Raw genomic sequence first — 12,737 nt, 5'->3', positions numbered from 1 at the left:
TGTTCCACGGAGCATGGATCCGATGTTCGAAAGGATACAAGAATGGCTCGTAGGAACCGTTCCAGGCGCACTCGAGTCCAACATGAGGAGGCCTGGTCAGCCAACCTGGGCCATTACGGTTGTCGAAGTGGAGTCGGGCGTAATTAGCTGGTGATTATTTTGTGTGTTTTACAAAACACACACACACACACAAAGCATTACCACCCATTACTGACGTTTCTGAAGAGTCTTCTTGGGCAAACGGCAAACGAGCTCGTAAAATGCTACCAAACGATGGCCTCAACATGGAATACCGTGCAGAATTACCGTGTTCTGACCGCACCCAGGGTTTCTTGTTTTCATTTGCCTGGAATATTTATGGTTTATTAGTTCCACTCTTTCACTTGCGGATTCTTTTGCGCCTGGCCAACGTGCAAGCAACTTCCAGGAACGAAAATCGAAAAGAATACAAAAACTCGTGAAATTCACTTGGGAAAATCAAAAATCATTTGCGGATTGCCAGGCATAACTCACGGGTACAATGGAATACACCTTTTACATGCAAATGAGTAGTTGATGGATGCTATATTGCCTCGTAGCTGAGATTCGAAAATAATAAAACATATTGGAAACAGATGAGATTCGTAGTTTGACCGTTATTTAGGATCATTTGTCTTCGCCGAAATGTTGTGCTAATCATCAATGAAAAGGTAATACCAGATCGCCATACTTCCTACGCCATACTACGCCAACATGGCTACTCCTGAACGTGAACTCTCTATTCGACCTGATTGTTTAGGTCGCTGGTAGAGTTGGCAACATTGCCTAACATCAGCATGTGAATGTCGATTTTGCTTACGGTTTTTTTTTTGAGTTTCGGTTTTCTCTTTACCCAGTTTTTGTGCCAACGAATCGTTGTCGTTGCTGCCAACCGGCGTAAACCGACCTCGACAAACTGACTCGCCTCGGTGGTGTTTTAGGTGGCGACAACGATCCGTGAAGCCGCCAACAAGTCGACACCAGCAAAAGCAGCAGCAGCAGCCTACCTCAAACGCCAGTGCAAAGATTCCTTTTTTCCTGTTTTCGCCTGAAGGACGCAGCGCTAATGCGTGGCCCACAATGAAATACGAACGCAGACAGGCGCTCGTTACTGTGTCGCCTGCATCACTTATCCTTTTGTCGAACCGTGAAGGCCTCCGGGTTTACCTCCTGCGGGTTACGTCCTGTCGAGGGAAATGGGCGCCGATCTGTCGGGGGTCCGGTCGTAAACGTTTATCTCTGGTTTCGCTGCTTGACTTTTTTAAGGGATGCTTGATAAAGGATTCCATCCTATTTTTTGTTATCGGTCGGAGAAGTCCATCCATTTGATTGATTCGGAGTCTAAGAGATATTTTCAATATACTACCAAAGGACAATGCTTAAGCCATGCTCCTGGCAAAGCTCTGCTTCAAGTGATGAAAAGGATTTTTTTTACTTTCCCATTGATGCTGGACGAGGAGTTCACTGAGGGTTTGGGTAGTTTTCAGGCAAGCCTCTGCAGTTCACCTAGGACATTGCGTGTCCTAGTGGATTTGCATTTCTCACAATTCCTCTGCCATTCATGAAGTATGTTAAAATTCGATCGAATACTTTTGTTATTTGCAACGGCATTGACAAATTCCTCGAAAGGTGGTATTCAGTTTATTTTTAAATTTAAAACCTGAATAATTTAACCCCTCCTTAGTCCACCTAATATGTATAAAGCTTTTAGTTCACGCTTCCCGATATATATTGCTTTGAATATGCGACGAAGCATTCGAGATTTATTTTGTTATGATTTTAACAATCTCCAGCATAATATTGCTTGAACATTCCTTGCGCACATTTAATGAAGCAAATTGAGTCTCAGCCTGCTGTCGCGTTATCTATCTACAATAGGATGCAACATTAAAACGCAATTGTTACAGGACCACGATTCTACAGTCGTAGAGAATCTGAAGGCACGTTTTCGCTGTCAACACTTTTGTTGCCAGCTTTGTCTGGCTATCTTGCCATTTCCTTCGTCGGTCTCTCTGGACTTCGTTTTTTGCTCTTTCGAGCGTCCGCCGAGAATTATGTGGCCAGACGACTGAAACTGAAGCACAAGTTTTGGGTGACGAAAGCTAAAGTGCAGAATTTTTCATTCCACCATCACGTACGCGGTCAGCACCGGAAATGCTAGGAAAAAAGGAAACTGAATGTAAAGAAAAAACCCAGTAAAACTTGATTTGACGGAATGAAAAAAAATCTCGGATGCATCCAGGTCGAGCCGCGCTCCATCCAAAGTGTCATCTCGTATAATTAGAGCGTGCTGACAAGAGCTGCAGGACTACACCCGAGAGCTTCTGGTTTCGTTCAAGTATAACTTATGGTCAGTTGCGATAAAATAGTCAAGTTATGACCAACGCCGTAGGCCCTCCAATGTGCTTCATCACAAAGTCTAGGCTATTCGTAGAAGCGTTGTCTGCATAAAAGATTGCTCTTCTGGATCTAGGCAAACATTCAAGAGTCTTTGCTTCAAGCGGTTATTTCAAGGCAAAAAATTATAAGAATTAATCTATACTTTAAACATTCCTTTGAGATGTTGTACACAATATACAATTTGGATGCTGCTCTGTGTGATTCTCATTTTCTTTAAACCACCAAGCTGTTCTCTTTTAATTGAATCCCGCACAAGTGTGTTTGTAATGTTAACAGTGTTTGAAATTAATACAGCTCGTTTTCGCTAGGGAGTAGTTATTGATATTATTTCATTTGGAATTGGCATGTTCAAATCGTCGTGCTGTCGTTACTAAAGCTACTCCCGCACCGAGTGCGAGAGGGAAAAGGCTTGTCCCGTGGATTAGGTTGCTCGCTGACAATAGCACGCCACTCTTGATGGTGGGATCAATTTCGCTCAACCTCATGTATGGTCCTAACCATCAATAGAGTATGGTGATGTTTTGTTGTATGTGATGTCTCCAGTATGTTTGTCCAACTCCCGGAATGCTTGTCAACGGGTTAATGGATTTACTGATCCTCATGGTTTCATGTTTCATCCATTTCAAGGTCCAATCGGTGTGTGGCTTTGCTAGGAAGGGATTCATTATAAGACAAAACTTATTTTCATATTTCTCGCAACTGATATTTTTACAAGTGCTGTTAAGTGAAATTGTTTACAGACTTGACGAATTAAAGGTATTTTAAATTCATAGCATAGCTATCTTCATCTCAAAATTAATAAACATATGCATTATGATATTACCATATTACTATATCACATATTTTTTTCTGTTAAGAGACGAACACATTGCTAAAGTCAGTCAGTCGCGCTCCACGGAATCGGTTATTCTTCTGCATTTTTATCCACATGCAAACCCGTAACATCTTTGTAATGTTCGTTTTATTATGTATATTCAAAATTGGACGCAACTGAAAGTTCCATTCACTGTTTCGTATCTTGTTCTTCATTTACATAGCCCAATGAATTAATCAGCGCCGTTGTTTTCATATGCAAATGCATATGCAGGTTCATCATGTCACTTCCGGATGGGACATGTGTTCAGATTCAAGCTGTTCAGTCTGTCATCCCAGCAGCACCTGGTCCGGATACGTACCCGGAGCGCATAACTTTTCGTTAAACCTCATACGCATCGGGAATCCACAGACAACGACAGTTACATTCGAACCGTACTCCCATGCGCCTGACAGAGTTGGTTTGAAAACTTCAAAACCTTTCACAACGCATTTAGGTTCGTAACTTTCTTCCCGAAACTGTAGACGATCCCTGTCTTTTCCGAATGAAAGTCAGCATCTTGAAGCGCCTTTCGCCATCCCTGCCGACAACAGTTTACGAAGCGATCTCCGGGTCGCGTGCCAGGAGCCGCTGGCAACGGTCTATGGAGAGTATTCACAAAATTCAACAAACGAATACTTCCGGTAAGCGCCCATGTTGAACTGGAACAGATTTTCATGAAGCATAAATAAAATAAACAAGCTTGGTAAACAAACAAACGCCTAGCCATAGCAGCAGTAGTAGCAGCAGCAGCAGCAGCAGCAGCAGCAGCAGCAGCAGCAGCATGAAAGGCAACTGGGGCGCGTACAAAGAAGATGATTTGCCTACTCTCGTCAACAACATGAAGGCCGAAGAGTGTCGAATTTCGTCACCGCTCTGCTTGCATTCTTCGAAAAGAGGACAATTTGTACGAACCATTCGGGACGTTCCATCAGGCTCCCGGAAATTAGTCTCACAAGGATAAAACGATTCTCAGACAAAGTAAACGCGAGATGTCTTTTGCTACGATTAGTTTTTGAATTTATGCCTCTTGCAGCCAGCTCGGTTATGCTCTGTACATACAAAAAGAGAATAGGAGAAGAAAAGAGAGACTTGACAAACATATTTAAAATTTATCGCTGTAAGCAAACGTTTATTTCCCGCTAATTGCATCCGTAGTTCTAGAATCAGAATAAAAAAAACATATTATGTATAAAGTGACACAGTACGATAATCAATATATTTAAAGAGAAATTAAAGCCTGTAGGTACAACAGCCGTTTTCTAAGAATAAAGCAACAGTTTGAGTAGTCAGCAGTACGGTAGACGCAATTCACCGCAAGCTCGTAAATACAATTTAAGCTTCTGTGGGCTTGCTCAGGATAAAGTCATCCTGGGTGGATGTACATTTTAAAACCAACAACTATCCGGAGCTTAACTCCATCAACCTTTCTTCAAACATACCACGTTCAGCTTACTAGAACGTTCCGTTTGCTCTGATCCTTCGTAGCTTCCTGGCAAAGACTTCCAAGGCGAAGGGTCTAAGGAATGGCTCATAAATCTATTATCCTAGCATCCACAGCGCTCGAGACTGTCAAACCGAGTACGGGTCGACCGCCTGAGGTTATGCGAGTCGGTATTTGCGGGTCACCGATCTGCTTCCGGAAAACAAACCGTAGCACCCGCCGATCTGCCACAAACGACGACACCGTTCGCATCCGAAGAAGCACATCGAAGGAGAAAAGCGATGTCTTTCTCGAGGCGATTCTTTCCAATGTTGCTGCAGCAATTCGTAAATCACTCGTTGCTAGTCGTTGGAGCAGAACACGCAGGCTAGACAGGACACGGCACCCAAGGACCAAAAAAGGTGGAAGAAGAGATTTTTGGAGCCTTAGGGCAAACAGAGCCAACCCTTTTCCGGTTTCCTAATCGGATTTCTTACCGATTTTGCGAACGATTCTGTTCCTTGATTCACTCAACCGGCTACGACTTCTTCTCGACGGCAGTTTTCTTAATCGAAATTAACGTAACGAAAAAGCATAACATGAACTAAGTAACATGAACTTACTAGGTTGGCACATGTCATGTGGAACAAGCGAAGAATTTGATTAATTTATGGTGATGATAAAAAAAAATAGACGATCACAAGTTGTTCAACTTTACTAAAAGTGAGCCCTGCATTTGCATATAGAATTTCAGTTAACTGTAGTTTTGAATCATAAAATTAATTGACTGTGCAAATGCAGCAATTTCAACATTTGTGTATTTTTGTACTCTCTAGAGCCCTTTCAATTGGCAATCTCTGATAGCAGACTTTTGAGCAGAAACCGACACCCATCTACCTTTAGAATCCGACGTTATATCCCATTCCCCCCTTTTTTTCTTTTTTTAATACTCGACATCAACGCACTCCCGGACTGAACCTAGATACAAAGTGGTGTCTCATGGCACAAGAACGAAACCAGACCCATCAGCTAGTAGTAGAGTGCCGTGGTATGAGTACATTGCTTCTATCGATTGGATAGATCCGCATCGGATATCGAAAAATGGACTCTTGTAGAAGTTCAGTCTCTTGTCGAAAATGCCAGACACCGTTGGAATCGAATTATGGCACATGGGTTTCCTTTAAACGCTTCTTCATCTTTTACCATCCCTTTTCCAGCTATCCAGTTATACCTGGACAGGATGCTTCATTCTCTGTTTTTATGCTGACGGTTTATACAAACACAAATCCTTGGATTGAATGAGCACAATTTACGCTAATCGTTCCCTTTGAACGGTCATGCCTCCTGCGAACACCATTTACGGACGAGTCAAATCGATGGCAATGTATTTCTGCCACAGCAATGGTGCCAGCGGCAGCAGTCTGCCAGTTTAACATTTTAATAAATACGCCATGTTTGCTGATTTCATTTTCATTGACAAATTGCGCCAGACACTCGTCCGTCCTCCACCGTTCCTAGCAGCCGTTTGACTAGTCGCATCAACCAATCGATCGTTGGCATACCCTAAGCTGGTTGACAACTTTACCAGCATAAGCGAGGCGATTGAACTGAAAGCAAATAAGGGTGGCTGGTGTGGGGAGAGCTGATGATGAAATTTAAATTTTCGATTTGGATGATGCATCCAACCATCAAACTTTGTGGCAAAATATATGTGTGTGTGTTCGCTCATGCAATAAGCACACCACTTGCTATTCTTTTCAACACTTAACGAAAGTTTCACAACAATCACTGGATAAATTTCTTAACTAAGATTGTTTAACATGATTAAACATGTAGGTATACGAGTGATCAACATGCAAGCATCCTGTTTATCCAAGCGAAAGAGAAAAAATGACAAATGATTAACTGTTCGGATGGAAAAAATCATTTTTCATTCTTTCTACGAATAAAGCAATGAAACGGAACTACTTACCGAACAATGGAGTCAAATTGATAAACATGCAAAAACATCACGCAAAATGTCCCAACACGAAGCTCCGCTGCTACGCCAATGCTCGGTTGCGCCCTTGCCGATCAATCATCGATGTGGAATGCATCGGATGCATTGCAAAATTGTTTGCCCACAGCAGCCGCAACCACCAACAACAGCTTATGATTGAAAAGAACCACTTCGCTGTTGCCGGATCCACCGGGAATCGCCGGAAAGGCGTGCATCCTGGGGCGAAGGGAAGCTGTTGTTTTTCGTTTTGCTCCTGCTCAACATTGAATGCGGCTGGCTGATGAAGCGTGCACTATTCAAACAAGTGATTAGCATCGGTTGATGCTCGAACCGATTTTCTTGGCACGGCCAAGGGATGCGCAAGACAACACGAAGCCACTGATTACAGTTCGTTCGTTGGTTTGGGATGAGAAAGAGAAAGAGAAAGAGAGAAAGAGTGCACACAAAAAGGAGGGTATCCCGTTTATGGTCCCCCACCCGGTTTCATTTCGTTTTCCTTCAGAAGACAAAAGCGATTTCACAAAATCGTCTACATAAAGAACGGACGATCGTTCGACCACACTCGAGCGGCTTCCGAGGGCACACAATACAACCCAGAGTTCCGGTTCTAGTGGCAAGGGTTTGCTGCAGTAGAGGCTGCGCTTTTCCGTTAACTTTTCGTCGTCAACGTGACCCCCGGAGCTCCCGGAGCGCGTGAGAAGCCAGCGAAAAACGGGCGCAAACCACTAACAATCCCACCATTCGGTTTGCTCTCCTTCAGGGCTGTCACCCCCAGGAGGCACGATCGGTCGAATGATGAGCCGACGAAAAGATAATGATATAATTGCATGCTTGAGACGAGCTCGAAATTGAAAATGCAACGAATCAATGCAAATAAATGGAGCCCGAAAGGCCGGAGAATGACTTCAAACAGGCGGTAGGAACACGCCAAACACGTCGGTCACGGGGCAGGTGCGGGTATTGGAACCGTTTTCACTTCATCTTCGGTTATGCTCGAGAAAGGGAATCCTCCGTTCATACGGTGCTACGGGAGTGATGGACAAGACGGTCGATGGCATCTGGATGAGATTTGGCAGTTGGTCTGTGCGTCACTGTTTGTCCCACTCCGTAGGATTCACAAACATCTTTTCACATTTCGATTCCTTAGCAAATGGAAATGAAACTATGCTCGTCGAGTGTTATGGTGTCGGATGGAAGGAAGCATCCATTCCTGCTACTGTTCATGACCCATATCCCCTAGAATGCTTGGAACGAGGCACAAGGTACCGCGAAGAGGAAGCCCAACAGCGGTCATATGGGCGGAGTGCTTGTTAGTTAACCGGCGTTTCGTCCGGGATGAGAGGTCTTGTAGGTAATTGCGCTCTAATCACCGGTCCCGGAAGGGTCGTCAGAGGTCGTCCACGGAGCGGTGAAAATCTTCAGAAACGGTCCTCCATTCATCAAGATGCAGACAAGACGTAGGCTTGGATTGCATCTTCACGCACGCTCGACTTCTTTCCAACTCCATGCGTCCCTTCGTTCGCTTCAGCATCGCTTGTTTTGACTGAGCTCTGGCTGCCTGCCTGCCTGTGGTCCAAGGCCATTAAATCATCTCGCTGTCTGGATTGCGTGGCTAAGATAATTTGTGAAGGCTGCTGCCGAGGTGATGGCCGTGGTGGTGAAAACCGTCCCGGGTGAGTTGATCTTTCTCTTCTCGTTCGTTTCACTCTGGCCAGCGCATCTGAAGAAATGTGGGACGAAAACATGCCAAAAGACCTCCCTCTTTGAACCCGCTTTAATTGTTCGCAAAGCAGTTTCGACAAACTTATGCATATCTGGTGATGAAGCGTTAATGGTTCATGTAGCGAATCAATAGAAGCTAAAGTGGCATAGAAGAATGCTAACAAAAAGCAATTTGTTGCCAGCATGTGGGCAGTACGATTCGTCAAACTATTCATAAAGTGAGAAAATGTTTTTGGAATTTGTAGTTTGCAATCCATAATCACATATTGGTTCTAAAAAGCTAAACGGACGCATTAATTGGGCTGGATTAAAAAAGACAGATGAAACGAATGTGAGTAATCCAAGCAAATAGTACTTATAGAGATTGTATGAACAAAAGTTGAACTTGCACTGGAACACAAGCCCCGCTGATTGATTGGGTGAAGCAAATTTTAGAAGGACCTGCGCAAGCAAATAAATGTCGGTTTTGCAGTCGATTGCATGCATAATTGCTCCCAATGGCATTGCACCTTTCGATAGACGCCAATCAATCACGCAAACAATCAATCATGAGATCGTTTGAAAGAGGACTACTGCATCTTCATCAACACTTATGCATCTCCAATCTATTTGAAATTCTGCTATTTCAAATAGTTTTTAGTAATTAGTTCTATTATAGATATTGTCCAACGAAGTCGAGGTGAGAGTTGTGTATAAAATCCCCCGTATGTTTGTAGAATAACATCAATAACCATTTACTTTCTGCTCATGTTCAGTGGACGAACGATCCTGCAATCCTGAGTTGAAAAATGGGATTTCTAGCTATTCTGTAGGATGTTTCTAGCTATTTAAACAACTCCTGAATCCTAGCATATCTTCCGGGTCTGATGAACATTCAATGCAGTTATGTCATAACTCAAACATACATAAACATGCACTGGGTAACGTTATGGTCAAGACATTGGATAGTTTGGAAGAACTTAGACAGTTGATCCTCAAACGCTGATGATGAGCCAGGTGGTTTCGAACTCAAGCCTTCAAACGCATTGTGAGTTGAAGAACCCGCAATATGCCATCACGAGTCATCATATGACTAGCGTCGATTTTAAAACAAATAAACACATATCCCAAACACTGTTGACGGACGAACACTGTTGAGAAAATGCCAAGAGCATATGGAAATTCAAAATCAAAATAAAGAAGCACAAATCATGATGATCACTTTGAGTCGCTCTTGAAGTACAGTTCAAATATACTCTCCACGGAACCTGTTAGAAATAAACTGCAGCCTCCGTCCTTGGTATGATGCATCTTTGAACTCTTGAAGAGGTGAGCGTTTTCAATGGTTCGCTGAAAATCTACTGCAAGGTCTCGTCAACCTCCAAAGGCTTGTGATGGATTGCGGTAAGCAATATGGAAATTAGAATCATATTTTCCTCACACAGCTAAGATACTTTTCTTTTCTGCTGAGTGCTACTCCGAAAGCAGTGTTTCCTAATGATACAACAAAAAAGGTGCGATACTCTTGTCAACCCATTCAAATCCTTTATTTTTCACTAAACCAGAAGTAACCGTGGAATTTGTTTTTTTTTATTCAACTGTATAACTGAGAAATCTAAATAACTGGAGTGGTTGTTCCCACCAGCTAATTGCTGCCTGGAATACCCACATTTGCTTTCAGAAATCTTCGAACGACATTTCTTTCTGTTCGCGTAAAGATTCATTTCTTGATAATTCGCATTCGAGAAGATAAATAAATGGTCTTGCTACATGAAGAATTCCGAATTTCTCACAGAATGTACTCTTATAATTTGACAATTCATGTGAAAAATCAGCTGAAAGGATAAAAAATATCCAAATTACAAAATATGTCCCATTAGCGATTTATCCGTTCCTGATTCCCCCTTCCTAAGCACTATTTACAAACGGGTCGCGTGCTGATGTCACGCGCGGGGTCATAAAATACGCGCAACCAACCCACCTCGTTATGCGAAACAAAACCCAAAATAAAATTCGAAAACAGGAGAGGGATGAGATCATCCTGTGTTGGGCACAATCCAGGCATTGAACATGAGAACAAAACTGATCATTTTAGGGTTGTCCATCCAGCGATGCAATAAATGCAATGAACCTAAGCTCTTGGGAATGGCTTTATGAGGAAAGCACTCCAATAATTTATGATGTAACACCACCGTGTTGGGTTCACCACACACGTGTGCAACATACGAATTCTAAATTAATACAATGGACGTGCATTATGTGTTGCGATTTCTCTTTTTTTACATAAATGGAAGGGTTTATTTCCGATTTTCTGTCATGAACTAATCAGTTAAAGTGAAACATACAGAAGTCCATAACGACACTAAAACAATCCACCAATCATGACAAACCAATAGTGCAGTAGTGAATCGTTTTTAAATCATTAGTTTATGTTATCGCTGTTATACAGGTATCATGTTGATATGGTTAACCATCCAAGACACATCCTCGGTGTCAGTATTGAGCTCAATTCCGAGTATTTGGTGCTGCAGCATCGAAGCAAGAATTTTGAGATCAACATTTGCTCCCTTGAGAGACATCTGACGATACCTACCGCAGCGAGGCTCGAGGCACGCTTCGGCAATAACTCACATGTCAGTTTGGTGCACGCCTTCGAGGCTCCCGCTGATCAAGTTCACCGTCGCTCAGTCTGGAACACGAACTGCCAGGAACAAAAACCTCTTAACCACAGTGAGCATCAGATGATTGTCACCGTTTCAGACCCGCTCCCGGGGCAGTGATTTGAACGAATTCAATTAGAATGGTGTGCTTCACATGAATCGCCAGCTCTAAACCTTCGTACCCTGTCCCTGTCATAGAGATGATCTAATGAGAGAAGGGTACCTCACGTGCCGTTGTTTGCACTGCATAGTACCCTTCACGCGACGAAATTGTGTTGAACGTTCACCCCTTCGGTAATCGAAGGGATAGCAACCCTACGAACTATCAAATACCTCGCTTTCGGCAGAAAATCCCAATGAGAATGAGCAAGGGATTGCAACAACCACATCCACGTGTCGGAGCATAAGACAAAAGAGGTGGCGAACATTCTACCAGCTAAGAGATCGCCTGCGGCTTGACAAAAATTTTGATTTGATTAAGAGCCACAACAGAAACGACTGTGGTAACTCTAGTCATGACATTTTGACCCTTTTGCAGGCACTGTACAGAAATAGTTTCAAAAATAATCTAAATGATGAAAGTAAACTCAAAATCCGAAAGCAGAATAAATACGTTTTTGTAAGGGATTAAATATTTGTTTACTTTTCATCAGTTTTACTAATTTAATCCAAAGGACGAATCATCACTGTTGAATAACTGATACCGTACCAACGAATATCAGGTGTGAGTCCGTGTAGAAGTGGTGCGTTCAGATGAATGTGAAACCATCAGCCTCCTTTCAAAGTTTTTGCACAGTTTTGAACGGCCATATCGTTATCACGGTCTAGCGTCGAAAACTTCATTCCTTTCTGATGCGACAGTTCTGGAGTAGGTTCTTAAGGTGTTCAGACGATACTGCTTTGCCTCACTGCCGATGGCAAACTCCTTCTAACGCGTGTATTTATATACGGCACCATTTTTGCCTTTCAACCCCACAACTAACTCACACGGCCTAACCGATGTCAGCTGATACTATCGCTCCAAACAAATTTACATCTTTTCATCAGCATGACCGATTCCATTTCGGTTTTTTCATGATAAAGAAACCGATACTTATTAGGAGACTGTAATTTAAACAATTTGTAAAAATTCTAAGAGATACTCAGTCAACTGCCGATGCTGGAAGAATCTGTTCTTTTTTTAGCGCTCCGTTAGACGTAACGAACAATCATTGATTTGAGTATTTTATCGAGTGCATATTGCTAATACTCATCAATAATAATACGCTAAATTATTGATCGAAATATTCTAAGTAAATTCTTTTCATGGTGATTTTATGTTAATACTTATATGCAAGTTCATTGTTCCTTTCTAATATGCATAATGTATACTTCCATCACACACACCATCACTTCTGACTTGAGGGTACCGATCTGAAAGCAAGCGAGAGTGATGTAAATGCCACTGAAACATCATCTTCTTGACACCTCTCGTCTCATCCATTTCGCGGCATCGGTGCTGAACCTGAGTGTCCTGAAGTGTGCCAATTTTGACGAAAGATAATTTCACCTTGCACTCGCTTGTGTTGTTGATGGTTGCTCTATAGCAAAGAAGGTCCCAATGGAAAGAACCCACGACACGCGGAAGCTAAAACGAATTTGTCACTCAGTAATGAGGCTAATTGAAACGTGTAACATTCCATT

This window comes from Anopheles darlingi, chromosome 2, assembly GCF_943734745.1.
Source record: "Anopheles darlingi chromosome 2, idAnoDarlMG_H_01, whole genome shotgun sequence".
In the NCBI taxonomy this organism is placed as follows: domain Eukaryota; kingdom Metazoa; phylum Arthropoda; class Insecta; order Diptera; family Culicidae; genus Anopheles; species Anopheles darlingi.
The sequence above is the reverse complement of the archived record's forward strand: the minus strand, read 5'-3'. Positions refer to the sequence as shown.